This window comes from Hyla sarda, chromosome 5, assembly GCF_029499605.1.
Source record: "Hyla sarda isolate aHylSar1 chromosome 5, aHylSar1.hap1, whole genome shotgun sequence".
NCBI lineage: Eukaryota > Metazoa > Chordata > Amphibia > Anura > Hylidae > Hyla > Hyla sarda.
In genome coordinates, this window is record NC_079193.1 from 228248809 (window position 1) to 228276075 (window position 27267).

Sequence of the window (27267 nt, forward strand, 5' to 3'; positions counted from 1 at the left end):
AACTGAGACCAATAATACTAATAGTACCAGTACAAAAAACAAAAATGGTTATCATCTCTAAACAAAATGAAATCCGTGCACAGGTGCTCATTGCTAGTTTTGTGTGTTACCAGTAACCACCACACCATGACCACTGCTACCATTACCACTGACTAATACCACCATATTGTTACTAAGTAAAATCAATTATACATCAGACCAATATTCCAACATACATTCCAACCATATACAGTTAAATACCAGCTGTGCACAGGATTTGTATACCATATAAGTGATTACAGTTACATCTAGTGACTCACAGGTGATGTCTTTTCTGATCGCAGTAGTCCTCTTTCCTTTTCTTATTTGTTTGGATCAGATCACCATGTCAACTTCTTTAAGCCAAAACTCCTTTCTTTTGCATCTGCAAGTTAAATATGTTGGGTTCCATATTTTTCCAGTGCCCCCAACACCTCTACATAGTTTTCCCATCTATAGGCCCCGAACTGTCATAATGCCCCATTGGTATCTCGCACACTAAAAGGGCAGGTAGGTAGGTAGACAGCTAGGTAGAAAGCCAAGTAAGTAGTTGACTAAGTAGTTAGCTAGATATCTAAGTAGGTAACTAGCCATGTAATTAGATCTATGGGGTCCAATAGAAGGGTACAGGAGACAGAAACAGGGTTGAAACAACAGCTTAGTCTCTCTGTACAAGGCAAAAAGAATAACCCAGCACTGATTTAGAGAACGGGCTTGGTTTTAAAACCCACAGGTGCTAGGTATTCCTCTGCTGATCAGACAAAACATATGTGGCTGGTTCTATTGAATTGAATGCTGGTAGACATTCCCCATGCTCTACGCATACAGATGACATGCTCTGGAAGACATATGTGCGCACACATGCATGTTCGGGAATCTGTGCCATAGTAGACGAGTAAACACAAGTTCTGTCTTAGGTATGCGCACCTTGGTACACTTGTCGGCAGATGCCATGACAACAACAGTGATAAGAAGAGATGGTGCTCCCTGCGGATTTTGCCTGTGCCCCGATGAGGGAGCCCCTCTGGCTCCATGAAAGTTAAGCAGTTTACTAGGTGACTAAGGACATGTATATGTTGACTGCCATGGATGCACTTTTCTCATGCCTCCATAACAGTTATAGCAGCCTCTGGTGCAGTAACTATGGGGGGGTTATGTATGCTCATTTTATGTAACGTCATGCCCCTGTCAGCAGCAACTAATTTATTGGGGGCACCAGCTTAATAATAAATCCAGTACCTCTGTGGCTGCCTGAACAATCTAGGCATAGATATCCGTTATCATTTTTGGCTGTTACTGTTTTATATTACAGTAAATTCAGCGGGCTGGATTGGCCCCATTCTCTTAGCCATGAAGCCCTGGCCACTTTTTAAAAGGTAGCAGACATGGCATAAAGGCACAGAAAATACACAAATTGTTGTGCAAACGAGTTTGGGCATAATGTTTTGACTTTTTTATTCTTAAAAACTGGTGTAAATTCAATGATAGATGTCTGATTTGTCTGTGATAGATACATACACATTGTCAATGAATATCTCAAGAGAAAAGAATGGTGGCAGGCACACTGACATACAAAATAATGCAAGGGTGATCTTCTGATGACAGGTTTAGGTTTACTGGTACAAAAAGCTTTTCTATTTGGCCACCACTAATCTATAGTAACAAAAAATACTTCATGGAAATCATGCTTCCTGTCCTGAGCGCTGACCTTTGTTTAACAAACCCCATCAATGTACACATCTATTCACACACATGATTGCCACTATTCAAGCCAGTAAGGATATGAACATGTGATTAGTAATTTGGGTTGACACAATGTCTCTTAGACAAGGTTGAACAAGGTCAGATCATAGACTGTCATCGTGAGGACACAGAGCAGCAGACACCAGGCCTGAAAAATGTATTTGTGTCACTTTGTTACAAGAATGACCAAAACACCATTTTATGTGCCAAATTACAGAGTAGTATAAGAAGTCCCAGATATACATTTGTAGCTGGAGAAGACAGCTTTTTTAAGGCATAGTAACAATAATTCTAATAAAATAACATATAGATGTTCATTTACATAAATGTATCTCATATGTAATCATACCTAGTCTAAAATATGTACAGAAAGGTTTTAAATACAAGTATTTACAGAAAGAAATACAATTTCATTTTTGGTAATTTTAATATACATGAATGGGACATTTTACATAAACAAGCAAGACATAAAGAAACTAACTGATATAAAGGCACACAAACGTGTTTAAATATACAAAATGAAAAATGTTATATGTACAGTATATACTTGATTTTTCGTGCTGAAAATGCCCCCCTCAGCTTATACTCGAGTGAACTCTCTGCCTGTCAATCCCTTCTCAGTGGTCTTCAACCTGGAGACCTCCAGATGTTGCAAAACTACAACTCCCAGAATGCCTGGACAGCCATCGGCTGTCCGGGCATGCTGGGAGCTGTAATTTTGAAACATCTGGATGTCCGCAGGTTGAAGACCACTGCGACCTTCGTCATCATCCAGACCCCCCTTTTAGTTTTCTACTCACCTCCCCTTGGTGGGAAGGAAGGGTGAGCTGGTCCGGGCCATCTATGCTGCAGGGACCGTCCGGTGGGGAGGGTTAGTCATTCCGGGCTGTCCATCTTTACCGGGAGGTCCTCTTCTCCGCTCAGGGCCCGGCCCTGGACTAGTGATGTTGCCTTGACGATGATGCACATGGACATTCATGCGCAGGGACTGACGTCCCTGTGCGTCATCGTCAAGGCAACGTCACTAATCCGGGGCCGGGGCCGGGCCCAGAGCTGAGAAGAGGGCCTCCTGGTGAAGATAGACAGCCCGGAACGACTAACCCTCCCCACCGGACAGTCCCTGCAGCATAGATGGCCCAGAACAGCTCACCCTTCCTTCCCACCGAGGGGAGGTGAGTAGAAAACTAAAGGGGGGTCTGGATGATGATGAAGGCCGCAGTGGTCTTCAACCTGCAGACCTCCATGATGAAGGGATTGACAGGCGGTGATGATGAAGAGGGAAAATGATGACGGGGGTCTGGATGATGACAGGGGGGATGATGAAGGGGGGGATGACGACAGGGTGATGATGACAGGCTGTGATGATGACGGGGTGATGATGACGGGGGATGATGACAGGGTAATGTTGACGGGGGTGTTAACCCCTTAAGGACTGAGCCCTTTTTCACCTTAAGTACTCGGCCATTTTTTGCAATTCTGACCACTGTCACTTTAAACATTAATAACTCTGGAATGCTTTTAATTTTCATTCTGATTCCGAGATTGTTTTTTCGTGACATATTCTACTTTAACATAGTGGTAAAATTTTGTGGTAACTTGCATCCTTTCTTGGTGAAAAATCCCAAAATTTTATGAAAAATTTGAAAATTTTGCATTTTTCTAACTTTGAAGCTCTCTGCTTGTAGGGAAAATGGATATTCCAAATAATTCTTTTTTTATTCACATTTCCAATATGTCTACTTTATGTTTGCATCATAAAATTGATGTGTTTTTACTTTTGGAAGACACCAGAGGGCTTCATAGTTCACCAGCAATTTTCCAATTTTTCACGAAATTTTCAAACTCGCTTTTTTTCAGGGACCAGTTCAGGTTTGAAGTGGATTTGAAGGGTCTTCATATTAGAAATACCCCATAAATTACCCCATTAAAAAAACTGCACCCCCCCAAAGTATTCAAAATGACATTCAGTCAGCGATTTAACCCTTTAGGTGTTTCACAGGAATAGCAGCAAAGTGAAGAAGAAAATTCACAATCTTCATTTTTTACACTCGCATGTTCTTGTAGACCCAATTTTTGAATTTTTGCAAGGGGTAAAAAGGAGAAAATTTTTACTTGTATTTGAAACCCAATTTTTCTCGAGTAAGGACATACCTCATATGTCTATGTAAATTGTTCGGCGGGCGCAGTAGAGGACTCAGAAGGGAAGGAGCGACAAATGGTTTTTGGGGTTATGTCACTTTTAGGAAGCCCCTATGGTGCCAGAACAGCAAAAAAAAAAAACACATGGCATACCATTTTGGAAACTAGACCCCTCGGGGAACATAACAAGGGGTAAAGTGAACTTTAATACCCCACAGGTGATTTTTCCCTAAAATGCTTGGTTTCCCAAAAGTTTTAAATTTTTAAAAAGGGTAATAGCAGAAAATACCCCCCAAAATTTGGAGCCCGATTTCTCCCAATTCAGAAAACACTCCATATGGGGGTGAAAAGTGCTCTGCTGGCGCACTACAGGTCTCAGAAGAGGAGGAGTCCCATTTGGCGTTTTGAAAGCAAATTTTGCTCTGGGGGCATGCCGCATTTAGGAAGCCCCTATGGTGCCAGAACAGCAAAAAAAATACCACATGGCATACCATTTTGTAAACTAGACCCCTCGGGGAACGTAACAAGGGGTTAAGTGAACCTTAATACCCCACAGGTGTTTCACGACTTTTGCATATGTAAAAAAAAAAAAATTTTTTTTTACCTAAAATGCTTCTTTTCCCAAAAATGTTACATTTTTTAAAAAGGGTAAAAGCAGAAAATACCCCCCAAAATTTGTAATACAATTTCTCCCGAGTACGGCGATACCCCATATGTGACCCTAAACTGTTGCCTTGAAATATGACAGGGCTCCAAAGTGAGAGCGCCATGCGCATTTGAGGCCTAGATTAGGGACTTGCATAGGGGTGGACATAGGGGTATTCTACGCCAGTGATTCCCAAACAGGGTGCCTCCAGCTGTTGTAAAACTCCCAGTATGCCTGGACAGTCAGTGGCTGTCTGGTAATACTGGGAGTAGTTGTTTTGCAACAGCTGGAGGCTCCGTTTTGGAAACCGTGGCTTACCAGACGTTTTTCATTTTTATTGGGGAGGGGAGGGGGGCTGTGTAGGGGTATGTGTATATGTAGTGTTTTTTACTTTTTCTTTTATTGTGTGTTAGTGTAGTGTAGTGTTTTTAGGGTACAGTCGCATGGGCGGGGGTTCACAGTAGTTTCTCGCTGGCAGTTTGAGCTGCGGCAGAAAATTTGCCGCAGCTCAAACTTGCAGCCGGATACTTAATGTAAACCTCCGCCCATGTGAGTGTACCCTGTACATTCAATTTTGGGGGGGGGGGGGGGGGGAGCATCCAGCTGTTGCAAAACAACAACTTCCAGCATGTACGGCCTATCAGTGCATGCTGGGAGTTGTAGTTTTGCAACAGCTGGAGGCACACTGGTTGTGAAACACCGAGTTTGGTAACAAACTCAGTGTTTTGCAACCAGTGTGCCTTCAGCTGTTGCAAAAGCTACAACCCCCAGCATGTACAGACAGCGGAAGGGCATGCTGGGTCTTGTAGTTATGCAACAGCTGGAGGCATACTACTTTGGCTGGGGATGCTGGGGATTGTAGTTATACAACAGCTGGAGACACACTGGTTTGCTACTTAACTCAGTGTGCCTTCAGCTGTTGCAAAACTACAACTCTCAGCAGTCACCAACAGCCAACGGGCATGCTGGGAGTTGTAGTTATGCAACCAGCAGATGTACCACTACAATAATACAATAGCTGAAGGTACACTTTTCCATAGAAAAAATGTGCCTCCAGCTGTTGCAAAACTATAAGTCCCAGCATGCCCATAAGGGAATGCTGGGAGTTGTGGTGGTCTGCTTCCTGCTGTTGCATAACTACAGCTCCCAGCATGCCCTTTTTGCATGCTGGGAGCTGTTGCTAAGCAACAGCAGGAGGCTGTCACTCGCCTCCTGCTGCTGCTCCGGGCAAAGGTCAGTCCCGCCGCCGCTGCTCCTGGGGCCCCGATCCCAGCATTGACGCCGGGGATTGGGGTCCCCAGCTCCTGGGGTCTTCTTCCCGCACCCACTCACGTCCTCTGGAAGAGGGGCGGAGCGGGTTGCGGGAGTGACACCCGCAGCAGGCGCCCTGATTGGTCGGCCGGGAAACCGGCCAATGAATCAGGGCGATCGTGAGGTGGCACCAGTGCCACCTCACCCCTGCTGGCTATGGCTGTTCGGGGCTGTCAGAGACGGCCCCGAACAGCCTGTAATTCCGGGTCACCGGGTCACTGGAACCCGATTGACCCGGAATCTGCCGCAGATCGCTGGACTGAATTAACTAATTAACCATTCAATTTCTTTATATAAAGGATTTTAAAAGTTTTAAGAATGCAAAATACCAAAAATCACAAAAATAATTAGGCGCACTCTGTTCTGCACATCAAAATGTTGTGCAAACAATGATCACACAGCATATGTATATAGAAAAGTAAACCCACAAAATGATCATATATAAATTACTGAAAAAGCAGGAGAAATGCAATATGACTCAAATATCCCATAATGTTATGCTAAGCGTCAAGATATGCAGATACCAAACACTTTCTATAGAAAAGAGTCCAATAAAGTAAAGATATAAGATGCAATGGGAACAGAAACAATAAAAGTATTACAGTTCATGATAAATGATATGTTCCAAGTGGAAATTCTTACTGGATACAATTGTCAGACTTCACCAAACAAGTGTTATGAAACCAGCATGTTTTGGGCTGTACCTATGAAAATGCCTGGAAAACATTCCCAAAACTATACATGTACATATCTATCATGGCCAAACTGTAAACAGGATGCTACTAGTGAGATTAATAAAATAATAAACTGACATCACACCATACAGTATAACGTATAAACAAGAGAAACAAAGGGAAAAAAAGAGAACATTGATTTCCCAGGGCATTTATTCTATAATACAGATATTCAAACTGTATCATGAATCCATGTATTACAGTACTCATAATACAGAAATAAGAGTCTGCCATGGGTTTATACAGTGATTTAATAAAAAAGTATACCTGACAACAAACATCTTTTTTATATGAGAACCTATGGGCCATAAATGTAACTAAAAGCCTACAAAATGGCATCAATTGAAGGCTTCCATTGGATGTATGTGTTAGTAAATCATCCCAGCATAGACCTCTGATTGATAGTGTAAAAGAGAAGCGGAATATAAAATGCAAATTATATCATAATGATAAACAAGTTAAAAAATGTAAAAAGTTAAAAGTATCTATCATGCTTATCCGTGTTTTTACTAAAGTTTTCTGGTGCAAACTGTCTCATGCCCGGACAAACCATATATCTAATTGACTAATTGAATGATGTTCTGTAAAGAAATGAAATGTGGCTGCTGAGTCAGCTGTTCTTTTAGTACATATACATGATTAATTCTGGGCTATGCAATCTATAACCTTTTGAGTAGTTTCACCTACATTAAATTTGCCACAAGGGCATTTGACACAATAGATCACAAATTGGAAGTCACAAGTACCATGTACACTGTGATAAATTGAATACATGAGTATCTTGCACTTTAAGCCATACTGTGTATGCAATTTATGCACAGAAAAAAAGCCTCACACAGGCCAGGTTCACATAGCAGTTTTTAATGTTTTATCTTTCATACAATTATGGATCCAGTCTCATACATACAAGAGAAAGAGAAGAGGGTCCTATAAAGATCATAATGGCCTCCACATTATATTGGTGGATTATCCTATCTAGAGCATGGTGTTGATTTCCATCTCTATGCCCTTTGTATAACTCTCAGGCCTCCTTCTCACATACCTTTTCCATAGCATTTTCGTTCTACAAGTGTGCATTTTTTGGTTGCATATTGTTTATCATGTGATACGTTCATTATGTGATTCAATCATTTTTCATGTAGCATGTAAACAACCAGAATGCAAGATACACAGTTTTGAGCAGTAAAAAAATACAATAAATATATGTGGGAGAAAAAAGCTACAAATTGGGTAAAAAAAACATACTTAGAGCATACTGAGATAAAAATGATGCAAAGAAGTCAGTGTGGAGTAGTCTACAGCTCCCCGACTCTTCCCTCTAACCCAAGACAATACATCATCCTCTGCTGTCTCAGGAGGTATGGCTGGATCTTGTCTCTGAGCTTAAGCTCCACCTCCAGAGTGATGTCATCACCTCTGACCGGCTTCTACGGTCTACATGCCCAACTTCCTGTCATATACACAAATATATTTATTGGGACATTTAGGGAGAGTGAGCTGTGTTAACAGCATGCTATTGTTACGCCGAGCGCTCCGGGTCCCCGCTCCTCCCCGGAGCGCTCGCTACACTCTCGCTACTGCAGCGCTCCGGTCAGATCCACTGACCCGGTGCGCTGCGATACCGCCTCCAGCCGGGATGCGATTCACGATGCGGGTGGCGCCCGCTCGCGATGCGCACCCCGACTCCCGTACCTGACTCGCTCTCCGTCGGTCCTGTCCCGGCGCGCGCGGCCCCGCTCCCTAGGGCGCGCGCGCGCCGGGTCTCTGCGATTTAAAGGGCCACTGCGCCGCTGATTGGCGCAAGTGGTTCTAATTAGTGTGTTCACCTGTGCACTCCCTATGTATACCTCACTTCCCCTGCACTCCCTCGCCGGATCTTGTTGCCCTTGTGCCAGTGAAAGCGTTTCCTTGTGTGTTCCTAGCCTGTGTTCCAGACCTCCTGCCGTTGCCCCTGACTACGATCCTTGCTGCCTGCCCCGACCTTCTGCTACGTCCGACCTTGCTTCTGTCTACTCCCTTGTACCGCGCCTATCTTCAGCAGTCAGAGAGGTTGAGCCGTTGCTAGTAGATACGACCTGGTCACTACCGCCGCAGCAAGACCATCCCGCTTTGCGGCGGGCTCTGGTGAACACCAGTAGTGACTTAGAACCGGTCCACTAGCACGGTCCACGCCAATCCCTCTCTGGCACAGAGGATCCACCTCCTGCCAGCCGGCATCGTGACAGTAGATCCGGCCATGGATCCCGCTGAAGTTCCTCTGCCAGTTGTCGCCGACCTCACCACGGTGGTCGCCCAGCAGTCACAACAGATAGCGCAACAAGGCCACCAGCTGTCTCAACTGACCGTGATGCTACAGCAGCTACTACCACAGCTTCAGCAATCATCTCCTCCGCCAGCTCCTGCACCTCCTCCGCAGCGAGTGGCCGCTTCAGGCCTACGACTATCCTTGCCGGATAAATTTGATGGGGACTCTAAATTTTGCCGTGGCTTTCTTTCTCAATGTTCCCTGCACTTGGAGATAATGTCGGACCAGTTTCCTACTGAAAGGTCTAAGGTGGCTTTCGTAGTCAGCCTTCTGTCTGGAAAAGCTCTGTCATGGGCCACACCGCTCTGGGACCGCAATGACCCCGTCACTGCCTCTGTACACTCCTTCTTCTCGGAAATTCGAAGTGTCTTTGAGGAACCTGCCCGAGCCTCTTCTGCTGAGACTGCCCTGTTGAACCTGGTCCAGGGTAATTCTTCCGTTGGCGAGTACGCCGTACAATTCCGTACTCTTGCTTCAGAACTATCCTGGAATAATGAGGCCCTCTGCGCGACCTTTAAAAAAGGCCTATCCAGCAACATTAAAGATGTTCTGGCCGCACGAGAAATCCCTGCTAACCTACATGAACTCATTCATCTAGCCACTCGCATTGACATGCGTTTTTCCGAAAGGCGTCAGGAGCTCCGCCAGGATATGGACTTTGTTCGCACGAGGCGTTTTTTCTCCCCGGCTCCTCTCTCCTCTGGTCCCCTGCAATCCGTTCCTGTGCCTCCCGCCGTGGAGGCTATGCAGGTCGACCGGTCTCGCCTGACACCTCAAGAGAGGACACGACGCCGCATGGAGAATCTCTGCCTGTACTGTGCCGGTACCGAACACTTCCTGAAGGATTGTCCTATCCGTCCTCCCCGCCTGGAAAGACGTACGCTGACTCCGCACAAAGGTGAGACAGTCCTTGATGTCAACTCTGCTTCTCCACGTCTTACTGTGCCTGTGCGGATATCTGCCTCTACCTTCTCCTTCTCTACTATGGCCTTCTTGGATTCCGGATCTGCAGGAAATTTTATTTTGGCCTCTCTCATCAACAGGTTCAACATCCCGGTGACCAGTCTCGCCAGACCCCTCTACATCAATTGTGTTAACAATGAAAGATTGGACTGTACCATACGTTTCCGCACGGAGCCCCTCCTAATGTGCATCGGACCTCATCACGAAAAAATTTAGTTTTTGGTCCTCCCCAATTGTACTTCCGAAATTCTCCTTGGACTACCCTGGCTTCAACACCATTCCCCAACCCAGGATTGGTCCACTGGGGAGATCAAGAGTTTGGGCACCTCTTGTTTCAAGGACTGCCTTAAACCGGTTCCCAGTACTCCTTGCCGTGACCCTGTGGTTTCCCCTGTAACCGGTCTCCCTAAGGCCTATATGGACTTTGCGGATGTATTTTGCAAAAAACAAGCTGAGACTCTACCTCCTCACAGGCCTTATGACTGTCCTATTGACCTCCTCCCGGGCACTACTCCACCCCGGGGCAGAATTTATCCTCTCTCCGCCCCAGAGACTCTTGCTATGTCTGAGTACATCCAGGAAAATTTAAAAAAGGGCTTTATCCGCAAATCCTCCTCTCCTGCCGGAGCCGGATTTTTCTTTGTGTCCAAAAAAGATGGCTCCCTACGTCCTTGCATTGACTACCGCGGTCTTAATAAAATCACGGTAAAGAACCGCTACCCTCTACCTCTTATCTCTGAACTCTTTGATCGCCTCCAAGGTGCCCACATCTTTACCAAACTGGACTTAAGAGGTGCTTATAATCTCATCCGCATCAGAGAGGGGGATGAATGGAAAACGGCATTTAACACTAGAGATGGACACTTTGAGTATCTGGTCATGCCCTTTGGCCTGTGCAACGCCCCTGCCGTCTTCCAAGACTTTGTTAATGAAATTTTTCGTGATCTCTTATATTCCTGTGTTGTTGTGTATCTGGACAATATCCTGATTTTTTCTGCCAACCTAGAAGAACACCGCCAGCATGTCCGCATGGTTCTTCAGAGACTTCGTGACAATCAACTTTATGCCAAGATGGAGAAATGTCTGTTTGAATGTCAATCTCTTCCTTTCCTAGGATACTTGGTCTCTGGCCAGGGACTACAAATGGATCCAGACAAACTCTCTGCCATCTTAGATTGGCCACGCCCCTCCGGACTCCGTGCTATCCAACGTTTTTTGGGGTTCGCCAATTATTACAGACAATTTATTCCACATTTTTCCCCCATTGTGGCTCCTATCGTGGCTTTAACCAAAAAGAATGCCAATCCTAAGTCATGGCCTCCTCAAGCGGAAGACGCCTTTAAACAGCTCAAGTCTGCCTTTTCTTCTGCTCCCGTGCTCTCCAGACCTGACCCATCTAAACCCTTCCTATTGGAGGTAGATGCCTCCTCAGTAGGAGCGGGAGCGGTCCTTCTACAAAAAAATTCTTCCGGGCATGCTGTTACTTGTGATTTTTTTTCTAGGACCTTCTCTCCGGCGGAGAGGAACTACTCCATCGGGGATCGAGAGCTACTAGCCATTAAATTAGCACTTGAGGAATGGAGGCATCTGCTGGAGGGATCAAGATTTCCAGTTTTTATTTACACCGATCACAAGAATCTCTCCTATCTCCAGTCTGCCCAACGGCTGAATCCTCGCCAGGCCAGGTGGTCTCTGTTCTTTGCCCGATTTAATTTTGAAATTCACTTTCGGCCTGCCGATAAGAACATTAGGGCCGATGCTCTCTCTCGTTCCTCGGATGCCTCGGAAGTAGAGCTCTCTCCGCAACACATCATTCCTCCTGACTGCCTGATCTCCACTTCTCCAGCCTCCATCAGGCAAACTCCTCCAGGGAAGACCTTCGTCACTCCACGCCAACGCCTCGGAATCCTCAAATGGGGTCACTCCTCCCATCTCGCAGGCCATGCGGGCATCAAGAAATCCGTGCAACTCATCTCTCGTTTCTATTGGTGGCCGACTCTGGAGACGGATGTTGTTGATTTTGTGCGGGCCTGCACTGTCTGTGCCCGGGATAAGACTCCTCGCCAGAAGCCCGCTGGTCTTCTTCATCCTCTGCCTATCCCCGAACAGCCTTGGTCTCTGATTGGTATGGACTTTATTACAGACTTACCCCCATCCCGTGGCAACACTGTTGTTTGGGTGGTCGTTGATCGATTCTCCAAGATGGCACATTTCATCCCTCTTCCTGGTTTTCCTTCAGCGCCTCAGTTGGCAAAACAATTTTTTGTACACATTTTTCGTCTTCACGGGTTGCCCACGCAGATCGTCTCGGATAGAGGCGTCCAATTCGTGTCAAAATTCTGGAGGGCTCTCTGTAAACAACTCAAGATTAAATTAAACTTTTCTTCTGCTTATCATCCTCAATCCAATGGGCAAGTAGAAAGAATTAACCAGGTCCTGGGTGATTATTTACGGCATTTTGTTTCCTCCCGCCAGGATGACTGGGCAGATCTTCTACCATGGGCCGAATTCTCGTATAACTTCAGAGTCTCTGAATCTTCTTCCAAATCCCCATTTTTCGTGGTGTACGGCCGTCACCCTCTTCCCCCCCTCCCTACTCCCTTGCCCTCTGGTTTGCCCGCTGTGGATGAAATAACTCGTGATCTTTCCACCATATGGAAAGAGACCCAAAATTCTCTCTTACAGGCTTCATCACGCATGAAGAAGTTTGCTGATAAGAAAAGAAGAGCTCCCCCCATTTTTTCTCCAGGAGACAAGGTATGGCTCTCCGCTAAATATGTCCGCTTCCGTGTTCCTAGCTACAAATTGGGACCACGCTATCTTGGTCCTTTCAAAATTTTGTGCCAGATTAATCCTGTCTCTTACAAACTTCTTCTTCCTCCTTCTCTTCGTATTCCTAATGCCTTTCACGTTTCTCTTCTTAAACCACTCATCATCAACCGTTTCTCTCCCAAACTTGTTTCTCCCACTCCTGTTTCCGGCTCCTCGGACATCTTCTCAGTAAAGGAGATACTGGCCTCCAAGAAGGTCAGAGGGAAAACTTTTTTTTTGGTCGATTGGGAGGGCTGTGGTCCTGAAGAGAGATCCTGGGAACCTGAGGACAATATCCTAGACAAAAGTCTACTCCTCAGGTTCTCAGGCTCTAAGAAGAGGGGGAGACCCAAGGGGGGGGGGGTACTGTTACGCCGAGCGCTCCGGGTCCCCGCTCCTCCCCGGAGCGCTCGCTACACTCTCGCTACTGCAGCGCTCCGGTCAGATCCACTGACCCGGTGCGCTGCGATACCGCCTCCAGCCGGGATGCGATTCGCGATGCGGGTGTCGCCCGCTCGCGATGCGCACCCCGGCTCCCGTACCTGACTCGCTCTCCGTCGGTCCTGTCCCGGCGCGCGCGGCCCCGCTCCCTAGGGCGCGCGCGCGCCGGGTCTCTGCGATTTAAAGGGCCACTGCGCCACTGATTGGCGCAAGTGGTTCTAATTAGTGTGTTCACCTGTGCACTCCCTATGTATACCTCACTTCCCCTGCACTCCCTCGCCGGATCTTGTTGCCCTTGTGCCAGTGAAAGCGTTTCCTTGTGTGTTCCTAGCCTGTGTTCCAGACCTCCTGCCGTTGCCCCTGACTACGATCCTTGCTGCCTGCCCCGACCTTCTGCTACGTCCGACCTTGCTTCTGTCTACTCCCTTGTACCGCGCCTATCTTCAGCAGTCAGAGAGGTTGAGCCGTTGCTAGTAGATACGACCTGGTCACTACCGCCGCAGCAAGACCATCCCGCTTTGCGTCGGGCTCTGGTGAACACCAGTAGTGACTTAGAACCGGTCCACTAGCACGGTCCACGCCAATCCCTCTCTGGCACAGAGGATCCACCTCCTGCCAGCCGGCATCGTGACAGCTATCTTGTGATGGATGATGCCACAGGTAGGCTGTTTCCACTTTTTTGTTTTATTTGGCAGTTTTTGGAAAACTGCCACTGCAGTTTTCGAGCCAAAGTCAGAAGTGGATCCATAAGGGAAGAGAAGTCCTTCCTTTATGTGTCCTATTTCTTTTGAATACACTTCTGGATTTGGCTCAAAAACTGCAGTGGCAGCTATCCAAAAACTGCCAGAAAAAAACCAAGTGGAAACTTAGCCATAGAGGAGCAAAGAAAGGAAATGAATGCAGCAGGTGCAACCTTATGACTTGTGTGATAACCTGCTGTAAAATTAGATGTTCTGCAACAGCTTGGTGTGGGAACTGGCAGGAGTGCTTTTGGAAGGGAATAGGCTAGATGGGAAGACTGTGATAATAAGCTGAGGGATCGCAATGAATGCTGGGAATTGTAGTACTGAACAACTAATCACCAGGAAGTATAACCAGGAAGTACAGGACTAAGGGGGCGATTTATCAAAACCTGTCCAGAGGAAAAGTTGCTGAGTTGCCCATAGTAACCAATCAGAATGCTTCTTTCATTTTTCACAGGCCTTTCAAAAATGAAAGACGCGATCTGATTGGTTGCTTTTGGTAAGCAACTTTTCCTCTGGACCGGTTTTAATAAATCTTCCCCTAAGACCCTAAAAACAAACTGATTTTTGGTGGTTTCAGAACTTGGCAAGAAAAGGTGAGCAATGTTATATTTTTCTGCAGCGTTTTACATTTTTTCCCCTGATGTCACAATACCTTTTAAATTGCAACTATTTACACAGAAGCACATGGAGCTCCTGTGACTCAATAATTTGTAGAAGTAGTCACCACTATACAACACTGTATTATAGATACAGGGCCGGCTTTAGGGCGGGGCAACCTAGGCAATTGCCTAGGGCCCCCATCTCCAAAGGGGCCCCCATGTCAGGAGCGGACTCCATCTTCATAAGGGCCCCTGTGTCATGCTGCCTTTGCTGCCTGTCCTCATTGAAAGCAAGCTGTCAGGCAAAGCAAAGCAGCAGTGACAGCAGCCGCTCCTCCTATTCACTGTGCTGTGCAGAAACAACTGCAGCAGGGACCGACACCCCGCACTCTCAGTGTCTTCTTTCTCCCCCATCCGTCCCCTCCCCATCCCCCTTCAATCCCTACATACTTGCTCTGACTGCTTCTCACTCTGCCGATCTTCTGGCCCCTCCTCCTCCAGATGATGCGTGCGTCCTCAGTGCAGCCTCAGGGAGCGTCAGTCAGCAGAGACAGGTCAGGCTGGTGGTCCAGCAGTATCAGGAAGCCAGTGGCAGCCAGAGTCAGTTCACGGACATTACAAGGTAAGTGTTACAGTAAAAAAACACTATACACTAACACATACACACACTGATAACCTAGGTGTCCAATCTGCATCCCTCCAGCTGTTTGTAAAACTACAATTACCAGCATGCCCAAACAGTCCTTGGCTGTCTGGGCATGCTCGGAGTTGTATTTTTGCAATAGCTGGAGGGCTACAGACTGGTCACCTTGAATGTAAGGGTGCGTTCACATGCTGGTAACTAGCAGCGGTTCTCCTGCTGTGGGAAAACCGCTGCGCGTTACGCTACCATTCATTTCAACGGGTCTGCCAGCAGTCTGCAAATCTGCCACTATTGCGGACTGACCACAGACCCGTTGAAAGGTAGTGTAACTCGCAGTGGATTTCCCACAACGGGAGACCCGCTGCTACTTACCAGCATGTAAACGCACCCTGATACATGTGATAAAATGTCTTAATTACCCCTGATAGTAGTTCCAATTCCACATATTAATGGCCTATCCCCAGGATGGGCCATCAATATCTTATTGGTGGGGTTCTGAGACTGATCAGTAGTTCTGCGGAGCTGCCGCAGCTGGATCTGCGCTGTGAATGGGGTCGGAATCAGATGGCCCCATCCACTGTGTAGTGCCCGTGCTGAGTTACTGCAACTCTGCTCCCATTCACTGTATCTACATCTGTTTCTGGCCCCGTTGACAGAGTAGATTCAGCTGCAGCAGCTCCGTAAAACAGCTGATCAGTTTCAGAACCCCACCAATCAGATATTGATGGCCTATCCTGGGGATGTTTTAAGATAATGAAAATTCAAATCAACCCCCCCTCCCCATTTTCCCTTTTTTCAAATAAAATAATGTAAACAAAAATAAACATAACCACATGTGGTAACACTGCGTGCAGAAATTTCCAAACAATGAAAATATAACATTAATGAAACCGCACGGTCAATGGCATAAACGTTTAAAAAAATACCATAGTCCAGATTTGCATATTTTTGCATATTTTTGGTCACTTCATATACCAGAAAAAAAAGAAAAAATTATTTAAAAAATCCCAGCAAAACAAAAATTGTACCAATAAAACTACAGATCACAGCACAAAAAAGAAACCCTCATTCAGCCCTGTTTACCTAAAAATAAAAGGTTATAGGGGTCAGAAGGACAATTTTATGCATACTCATTTTCTCACAAAAAGTTTTAATTTTTAACCCCTTAACGACAACGGATGTAAATGTACGTCCGGATGCGCTGGTACTTAAAGGGGTATTCCAGCCCAAAAAAAACATTTTTATGTATCAACTAGCTCCAGAAAGTTAAACAGATTTGTAAATTACTTCTATTAAAAAAATCTTCCAATAATTATCAGCTGCTGAAGTTGAGTTGTTCTTTTCTGTCTGGTAACAGTGCTCTCTGCTGACATCTCTGCTTTTCTCGGGAACTGCATAGAGTAGAAGAGGTTTGCTATGGGGATTGTCTTCTACTCTGGACAGTTCCCGATACAGGTGTCATCAGAAAGCACTTAGATAGAAAAGAACAACTCAACTACAGCAGCTCATAAGTACTGAAAGGATTAAGATTTTTTAATATTTTTTAAATTATTTTTTAAGTAATTTACAAATCTGTTTATCTTTCTGGAGCAAGTTGATATATGAAAAAAAGTTCTTTCCTGGATAACCCCTTTAACGCACCAGGACTTACATTTACATCCTGTACAAGAAGCAAGCACCAGATTATGCATGCTCGCTATATGCATGGTGGGTCGCAGCTGGTATCAGCAGCCAGGGATTCGTCAGTAATGGGGGACATCAGTGATCGTGCTAATGCCCGCCATTAACCCCTCAGATGTCGTGATCAATACAGATGCGGCACTTTGAAGAGCTGATTGGATCGCCCACAGCGCTACTGCGGGGATCCTATCAGCTAAGATGGTGGCTGGAGGTCCCCTCACCTGCCTCCGCTGCCTTCCCGGGGTTTTCTGCTCTGATCTGCAATCGAGGCTATTGCACTAATCAGTGTTATGCCTATGCATAGCACTGATCTGTATTAGCAATCAAATTATTGCTATAAATAGTCCCCTAAGGGGACTATATATAAGTGTAAAAAAAAAGTTTAAAAAAATGAATAAGCCCCTTCCCCCCCCCCTTTTTTTTTTTTTTCCAAAAAAGGTTTAAATGAAATAAATAAACATATGTGGTATCACCGCGTGCGTTAATGTCCTAACTTTTAAAATATAATGTTAAAGATCCCTTACGGTGAACGGCGAAAACGAAAAAAAATATATATATATAGCCAAGATTGCTGCTTTTTGTCACATCACATCAAAATTTCTTAAAAAGTGATCAAAAAGTCACCTATACGCATAAGTGGAACAAAAAAAATTACAGATCATGGCGCAAAAAATTACCCTCATACAGCCTATTCTGACCAAGTTATAGAGGTCAGAATAGGGTGATTTGGAACACACTATTTTTGTTGAAAAAGTTAGATTTTTTTTTTAAGTTGTAACACGTAAACATGGGTAACATTTGAATCATATTTAACCACAGAATAAAGAGAACATGTAAAGTATAAGTGTAAAGTGTACTGCATCAAAACGAAATCCTCCAAAACATGCAAAATTTAGTTTTTTTTCTTTTCAATTTCGCACAAAATAATATTTTTTGGGTTGCGCCGTACATTTATGGTAAAATAAAAGGTGTCATCACAAAGTACAATAAGTCATGCAAAAAACAAGCCCTCATATGGGTCTGTAGATGGAAAAATTGAAAAATGGAAAAAGCTATGGATTTTAGAAGGCGAGGAGGAAAAAACGAAAAAAAATAAATAAACGTAAAAATGAAACTGGGTGCATTCTTAAAGGTCAAAATGGGCTTAGTCCTTAAGGGGTTAAATGTAAAATAAAACAAAACCTATATAAATTGTGTATCGTAGTAATCGTATGGGCCACATTTTTTATTGGTTGAATATTAATATTTGGGGCCCCATTTTTAGGTTTGCCTAGGGCCACACTTTGTCTAAAACTGGCCCTGTATGGATAAATTCTGCCCTAAAAACAAGGAAGAATATCCTAAATAGAATCTAAATTGTTCAATCCTGGGTGCACAGATCAGACTCCAGCAGCGTAGGAGGTGAAAGCTTATGAGGAAAATCAGTCCATGAAAGAAAGTGAACCAGCACCCCAGGAGAAAAATATAAGAAAATGTCATATTTACTTTATATGATTAAGAAAGTTTAAGAAAGTCCAGAAATGCTGCTGAAATAAAAAGTGATCAAAAAGTCACATATTAGCAAAAGTGATACCAATACAAACTACAGATCAAGGATACTGATGGAAATGCCTAGAAGCGCCTGAAAGGGCATGCCCTACAATACATTTCTCCCCAATAGCGGCTGTGATGTGTCCTGTTTTATTTTACATGTAGGGCAGCCTATGTACTGTTGATAGCACTGTACACATGAAATACAATAAATGTAGTATTACAGACAAATTACAATTTAATTGTATGTATGGCACCATTAAAAAGACAAAAACTTTTTACTTTAGTTTTAACTATGTTCTTCTATAAATTACATCTGATCATGATTTGCTTTTGCATTATATTCACTGGGAGATACTGTTGATCTTTACCAGCAGATTTACCTTACTTGGCAACAACTTTGACACCATTGTAAAGAACAAAATGCAAGCATTGTTCCCATATGTAACAGATCCTACCCCATTAATTCATATAACCACAAACCAACACCCGACATTTTGCTCCAATGGCTTCTTCTGGGGAGAAGCCCCAGAAGAAGCCATTGGAGCGAAACGTTGGGTGTTGGAGGATTACTATCCATACTTTCCACTTGGTAATGACTGTTTGTTACTTTTCCTCAGTTGGATACTTTGTATTTTTTTTTTTTTTTTTTTTGCCATTAGACTATTAAAGCTTGTGGCATTACTAGGGTTACCTGCTCTATGCGGGTATAGTACCTTATAGCCACCTATTTAATAATTCTATTTATTGTCTATTGGTACTTGTAACCCTTCATCTCTGTTCGATTCATACCAGTATTACTCTCTATGACCTTACACATATTTTATGGATTTTAAATGTATGTGTTTTGCATTTGTGTAATTTTGTGAAATTCTTTAATATTTAATCTATATACATCTTGGTGGTTTGAGGTTATACCATTGTAAAGAACAGAAATTAGTTTAGGATCCCATGTTAGAACCGGAAGGTGTTTAAAAAAAAATGTTCTTGATGTCCTGAAAATCCATAATAAAAGTAGACAATACCAAGGATCCACTGCCAGTTTGTGTGTTAGGGGCTTTAATTATGTAAAGACAGATAGTGTCAACGAGGTTTAGTGTTCACTATACATTTTTGTTCTAACCATAATTAGAAAATGTAATATTTATTTATTTACATTCCCTAACATCTGCTGCATTAAACGAACGCTCCCTAAGTGTATATTACCTATATGTTAATTATTGATGACATATTTAGGATGGGTGCTACCTGCATGTGGAAGGGTGGAGGGTCACCTCTGAAAACGAAGTAGTTGTAGAGTAACAAAAAGCTGTATTTTCTAAACAGATAGTAGTGTTGTAATTGCAGCAACACAGAAAACATTGCTTCCTCCCACCCCATAAGCGCACAGCATGATTTTCTTGCAGCACACTTGTGATTATGAAGTTTATTAATTGATAAAGTGTGTCTCCACTACAATTAATAAACTCCCACTTACTGCACCAATTATCCACTACTGAGAAGCGAGGTTATATGTTCCTGCCAGAATGGGTTGTTAGTGTTGTATAAAAATAGACATAATCCATAAATAACATGCTTCTAGTCCAATACCACATGTATCACACAATACTCACAAGGATATAAGCAAAATGTCTTACCATAAAAATATAGGGAATATAATGGAAATATCTAACATGATGAGGAAACAATATAATAAAACCACTCATATACTGTCACTGAATGATAAATTATAAACCTCCCCTCAAGAGGAATCAAAGGACACTTATACTCATATACACCATCAGTTATAAAATCACTGGTATATTCAAACTTAACATTTAATTAGCTAAAATATACAAGAAAGCTAAACCTTTAATAGATCAACAGCATTTATGGATAACAGGTCAATAATAAAATGTACCGTATTTTTTGCCTTATAAGATGCACTTTTTCTTCCCCAAAACTGGGGGGGAAAAGTTGGTGCATCTTATACGGCGAATACACACCTATCACGGCGGTCCCTGCGGCCATCAACGGCCGGGACCCGCGGCTAATACAGGACATCACCGATCGCGGTGAAGCCCTGTATTAACCCTTCAGACGCGGTGATCAAAGCTGACCGCCGCGTCTGAAGTAAAAGTGACACTAACCCGGCTGCACCGGGAGGGACCTTACCTTCCTCCTCGGTGTCTGCTCCGTGCCGGGATCCCCTGCATGGCCGGCGCTCTCCTTCGTCGTCATCACGTCGTTGCGCACGCTGCCCCCTCATCCAATAGGACCGGTGTGCGTAGCAGCGTGCGTATTCCATTTTACCAATTTATGACATAGATATTGCATTTTTATATAATGATCATTATAAGACCTCAGAGTATCCACCTTAAATTTCTAATTATTGTATTTAATCAATTCTATTATATTATATTTATGTATACTGCATCACATCTATCATGTGTATTTACAAAGTTCAATCCCCCTGGGCTATTTCTGGTTTTCTGGTCCAGTTCGGATTTTTTGCAGAGCTTGATTAATTAACAATCAATCACACACTTGCAGACCATATAAGAAGACTGAGAATGGGCTTTCAAACAACATCAGCAGCTATTGAAAAAAAGACTAAGGAAGTCTCGAAATGTGTCTAGCCAGGTTACGGCAGGCCTAGGTAGGTTTGTGGGGTTGAGAAGGACTGTGTGTTTGGGGGAGGGTGTTGCCTAGGAGGGGTGGGTGGGTTGGGGTTTGTTGGTATGTTTGTGTTTTTCTTTTGTGTTTTAAAACCAAAACTCAATAAAAATTATCTGATTTAAAAAACAAACAAACTCCAAAACAAGGAGGAATACAGTACACCACCATATCAGGAGCACATAGCCACTTATATCTATCAAGAAGCACAATTGAATTTCCATAAAAGTCGGAGAGCGATCATCATCTGTAAACGTCAGCATCTACTTCCAGCGACAGACCTCCGCCACCTGACCTCTCCCTACCGAGGCCTGCCGTGATCTTACCCCAGCCAGCCGGACAGTGAGGAGGAGACCGGCTTGAGCTTACTATGGGTAAGTGTGAGAGCTGCGTGGGATCTCCATCAGGTGAGCAGCGCGAGCATTGCACACCTATTACACTAACTGTATGCATAGAATAACTTTTATTCCACACTTGTAAAGATCAGCGCAACAGGTGAACAGCGCGGGCAGCACACACCTAAGAACGGTATGTACAGCATAACTTTTCTTCCATATGCATAAGGACTAGCACATATGATGAGCAGTGCACACTCATCACACTAAATATATGCATAAACTTTCTCTCCGTACTCGTATAGCGCCGAGGCAATAACTTCTACAGAAGACAGGAATTTATGTCCTTTTACTCCACAGCATTTTTTTGGAGTTGGCATGCAATGCCATGTGACTTTCCTTATTTACAGGCTTAGTGTTCCTTAGTGTGCACACACCATTTTTCCGTTTTTGCAGATACTAGGACTTATATCGTGTCAGCAAATTGTTTATCCAGAAGGAGCTATTTGCTATAAGTTATAATTGTCATCCTGAATGTTGGCACAACAAAAGAGGTTTATATACTACATGTTTTTATATATTTTACCTGTATATTTAAATATGCTAGCCACATATAACGGCATAACAAACGCCATACACATGGTATACTAACAAACTCCACAATATATACTCATTGTGGCAAACACATACAGCTCCACAGTATACAGGCTCATAGCCAATGGTGTACATATTTTGCACTATATCTTTTATTATATATATTTTATTTAAAAACTTTTATTGTACAGTGCTTTGTGGGTGATCTGCATGGGTCGGGATTAAATAGCCCTACCCAAGTTCACATTGGCTAATAGCATTAACTATTCCCCAGCCAGGGAGAATAGCTCAAAAAACGTTCATACATAGAAACAGGGTCTGGACAGGACCTAAAATAGAAAAAGCAAAAACACAGAAATGGACATTACACTACCACTACACATTGAACAAAGCCATTTGCTTCTGACTCTTTTCACTGTGACGTGCCGTATCCATCTGATCAGCAATTGATAGCTTATGCTTAGGATAGGCCTTCAATCATATTAGCCCAGAAAACCCCTGTAAAATTTATGTCTTTTACTTGCTGATTCCCACAGCTGAAGGCTGGTTTCACACAAATTTAGTAAAAGTGCATGGCGATCTATAACTCTGACAGTTTAGGTCATTAGACCTTTGGCCAAGCAGGGGAGGCCACAGTATGGATGCAACAATGCACCTTTATTAGGTTTATATGAAACTGGCCTTTAGCTCTAGGAATTTGCAGATTACCGACTGGCTTTACAATATGGGAGTGTATTTAGTGCTTTATATTAAAATAGGATTACATTAAGGGCAGCCAGCCCCAACTAAATTAGTCAGTGCTACGACCTGTTGGACATTACTGTCCCCATATTCTGCTTAAAGAATGACAACGTTCCCTCTTTTGGCAGATACATTTTAGCTGCGGAATACTCCACCTCTGAACCTCCATCATGTGCACTGTTCTTTGGAATCTGATTGACAACAAAATGACTCTGCTGCTCAAAATTGGAGGACAAAGCTTTACATTCCTTTCTAAAAATATATTGGATGGCATTCTGAAGACAAAGAAGAGTCAGTATTAGCATCAATACTTTTCACACTTTCTTATCTTTCAATGGAGTTGTCTACAACTTTGTTTATTTGGATATTTAGTAATATATGTTATGAAACAGCATACAATATCAGTCATATTACAAAGTTGATAACACAACTAACGAACATGTAACTGAAGATATTCATCAAGTACAACTTAAAGGGGTACTCTGGTAGGGAAAAAAAACAGGTTCAAATCAACTGGTGCCAGAAAGTTAAACAGATTTGTAAATTACTTCTATTTAAAAATCCAGTACTTAGCTGCTGTATGCTCCAGAGGAAGTTCTTTTCTTTTTGAATTTTATTTCAGTCTTACCACAGTGCTCTCTACTGACACCTCTGTCCATGTCAGGAACTGTCCAGAGCAGGATAGGTTTGCTATGGGGATTTTCTCCTGCTCTGAACAGTTGCTGACATGAACAAAGGTGTCAGCAGAGAGCACTGTGGTCAGGCACAAAAGAACTATACAGCTTCCTCTGTAGTATATTGCAGCTGATAAGTACTTGAAGGATTAAGATTTTTAAGTAGAAGTAATTTACAAATCGGTTTAACTTTCTGGCACCAGTTGATAAAAAAAAAATTGTTTTCCAGGGGACTACCCCTTTAAATTTCTGTGGATTAAAATTAACATGCTGTCATAAGTATAATGATTATGTGAGCAAAAAAAAAAAAAAGTACAAAACAAAAAAACAAAAAACTTGCACTCAGAAAGAGGGATAAAATAGGATAAACTAGACAAACAGGAATGATCACTCACGCCTCAGTGGGGGGACCAAGGCGTAATATATTGGCACCCCCTCCACGTCCGCTTGTCTCAGGTGCCTTACATCAGTGGTTAAGCTGGAGTCACCGCTAGTCAATATATAAAGGTTCTGAAGGTGTCCGTGGTAGGGAATGGTTTATTATATAAAAACTAATATAAAAACCATAAAATCTAAGTTCAAAAGGGCAACAAGTTTCGGGGAGATTAGCACATACACCCCCCTTCCTCAGGCCATATTAAATTCATATTCATTTTACATACACAGATATTGTGTGAGAGATCTGTAAGAGCGTGCACAATCAGATGTAATATGCCGCTCTATTAGTGTGCATACTGCCTATTTACAGTCCAGAATTACCCCTTAGGAATATCTCCCTACATGGTATAGGCATAATTGCATTTAGAAATATGCTTGCAGTATTTTTTATTTCTAGAATTAGCCAGTTACTGAAAACAAATACGTTCTTTTCTAGTCAAGCTATAATATATCAACCTTAAAAACATGCCAAATGTGTTTTAAATGCAAAGTTGGTCGTTCTCCTCAATTTTCCAGAGAAGTATCTCATAATTTAAAAATCTTAAATACAAAAGGCTTAATTCAAAGAGAAATTGCAATCTGCACATGTAATTCACAATCAAGATCCTCCAAGTAAGTATGACTGCATTTCTGATTGCTAATTTAATCAGGCACCCAGAGCTCTTATATGAAGAACCCCAAACACAGAGCGAATGTGCGCTTCTGAGTGGTACAGATCCAAAAGTGTTAGAAATATGTTTTCCATCAGCAAACGCCACCTGTCTGAGGCTCTTTGCAACACCATTATAGATTCATCAAAAAGGGAAAGAATGATTACACCATGCTATACATTTACAGGGAACATCTACCTACAGTGCATCTGGAAAGTCTTCAGACCCTTTTACATTTTTCACGTTTTGTTATGTTGCGTACTTGTGCTAAAACCAATAAATTTCAAGTTTTTACCATTTATTCTGCACCCAATACCCCATAATGAGAATGTATAAACAGAATTTTAGAAATGTTTGCAAAAAATATATATATATATATATATATATATATATATAAAATAAACAGAATAAACTGTATATTGCATTGACAAAAGTATTCAGACCCTTTCTCAGGACTTAGTTGAAGCACCTTTGGCAGTGAGTACAGCCTCTGGTCTTCTTGGTGATGATGTCACAAGATTTACACACCTGGATTTTGTGATTTTTCTGTCATTCTTTTCTGCGGGTCCTTTCAGGTGTCATGCAAAAGTCAATAGACAGCCATCAGGTCTCTCTAGAGATGTTCAATTGGATTCTAGTTAGGGCTGTGGGTGGGTCACTCAAGCAAGACAGGAGCCCATCCCCCCCTTTTTATTCATGCTATCTCCCCTTGAGTGTCAACAATTAGGCTGCAGATGGGCAAAGAGGTGGTGAATAACATACAATGCCATTGACAGTCTGACTCTGTGGCACTTTTGTTTGCTTTGAAGAGCCAACCAATCAGCATGGACATTTTACTGGTAAAACACCTGTATAACTGTTGTGTATGCAGGAAGTGATACCTCTCTACAGTGCATTGTACTGTACGGCTCCTTAACTTTGCCTGGATAAGCTCATTTGGACAGGATGGGTTGACTTTATTTTTCTGATACACTATGTATACTTTACAGCATCCCATTGAAGCTTCTGCTCTCTACATAGGAAGTTATGTACCACTTTTAGCAGTTCTTTGTAACTTTTACATTATCTGTATTAATTATCTTTTTTTATGCTTAATATTTCTTATTTTACAGTAGGTTGATATTTTGCGTCTTAAAAACTGTAAAATACCGTATTTATCGGGGTATACCACGCACCGGCCTATAACACGCACCTTCATTTTACCAAGGATATTTGGGTAAAAAAAGTTTTTTACCCAAATATCCATGGTAAAATGAGGGTGCGTGTGTGCGCGTGTATACCCCGATACATCCCCAGGAAAGGCAGGGGGAGAGAGGCCGTCGCTGCTCGCTTCTCTCCCCCTGCCTTTCCTGGGGTCTAGAGCGCTGCTGTCGGCCCTTCTCACCCCCTGGTTACCGGCGCCGCTGCCCGTTCTGTCCCCCTGACTATCGGTGCCGGCGCCCCATTGCCAGCGCCGATAGCCAGGGGGAGAGAAGCGGCGCCGACAGCCAGGGGGAGAGAAGGGGCAGCGGCACCCATTGCCGGCGCCGCTGCCCCGTTGCCTCCCCCCATCCCAGGTGGCATGATTACCTGAGTCGGGTCCGCGCTGCTCCAGGCCTCCGGCGTGCGTCTCCTGCGTCATTGCTATGCATGGCGCGGCGCACTGACGTCATGCGCCGCGCCGTTCAGCGCATAGCAACGACGCCGGGGACGCACGCCGGAGGCCTGGAGCAGCGCGGACCCGACTCAGGTAATTATGCCACCGGGGATGGGGGGAGGCAACGGGGCAGCGGCGCCGGCATTGAGTGCCGCTGCCCCTTCTCTTCCCCTGGCTGTCGGCGCCGCTTCTCTCCCCCTGGCTATCGGCGCTGGCAATGGGACGCCGGCACCGATAGTCAGGGGGACAGAACGGGCAGCGGCGCCGATAGCTAGGGGGAGAGAAGGGCCGACAGCAGCGCTCTAGACCCCAGGAAAGGCAGGGGGAGAGAAGCGGGCAGCGACGGCCTCTCTCCCCTTGCCTTTCCTGGGAGTGTATCGGCGTATAACACGCACACAGACTTTAGGCTAAAAATTTTTGCCTAAAAAGTGCGTGTTATACGCCGATAAATACGGTAGGCACTTTCATTTGAACAAACTTTTTATAGATCAATAGTATAGTACAGGTGAATATAAACAACTTTGTAATATATCTTATTAGACAAAAAAAATTTTTTTTTTTCCTGTTATCAAGATTCTTCCTCCCCCTTCCTGCTGCTCAAATCTTATCTGAAAATCAGCTTAGCTTTGTTCTGTGTCAAGCAATAAAAGTCTATGCAGGGGGAAGCTTCGCCCACCAGCTCTGGGAGAACTGCAAATTATAGATGGAACCTGAAGAGCAGAAATCGCCTGAAAAATACTACACTACTCAAAAAATAAATAAATAAAGGGAGCACTAAGATAACACATCCTAGATCTGAATGAATGAACTAATTCCATGAAATATTTTAGTCTTTACATAGTTGAATGTGCTGACAACAAAATCATACAAGAATGATCAATGGAAAACAAATTTATCAACCCATGGAAGTCTGGATATGGAGTCACACTCAAAATCAAAGTAGAAAACCACACTACAGGCTGATACAACTTCGATGTAATGTCCTTAAAGGAAAACTGTCAGCTTGCTCGCTGATCAGTTTGATGCATACTATGCCTGTATACACCACGCCGTTCACCCGTTATCGTCTTTCTTCTTGATATGCAAATTAGCTGCTAACTGGCACAGGCGGGGTTACTGCCTTCATCTGGTACTGTGTCGTAATCGCCGCCCGGTCTGCAGCACCGCCCGGCTTATGAATATTCGTGTTCTCCCTCATCATCTCCCTCTCCTCCCCGCTGATTTCAGGACTCCAC

The 27267-nt window shown here is 43.7% G+C and overlaps 1 long non-coding RNA gene across 5 annotated transcripts; it reads left to right on the forward strand.

The window, feature by feature from the left end:
* The first annotated feature begins 2799 nt into the window (after window positions 1-2799).
* LOC130272658 (uncharacterized) lies at window positions 2800-26720 on the forward strand. 5 transcript variants are annotated; one of them, XR_008843663.1, is made up of 6 exons: window positions 2800-2933; window positions 14958-15078; window positions 20790-20947; window positions 21114-21371; window positions 22763-22925; window positions 26606-26720. It is a non-coding gene; the product is annotated as an uncharacterized LOC130272658 (long non-coding RNA). The 5 variants fall into 5 exon arrangements; XR_008843662.1 differs by having other exon boundaries at window positions 20842-20947; XR_008843666.1 differs by having other exon boundaries at window positions 20842-20947; window positions 21114-21338.
* Window positions 26721-27267: the final 547 nt, after the last annotated feature.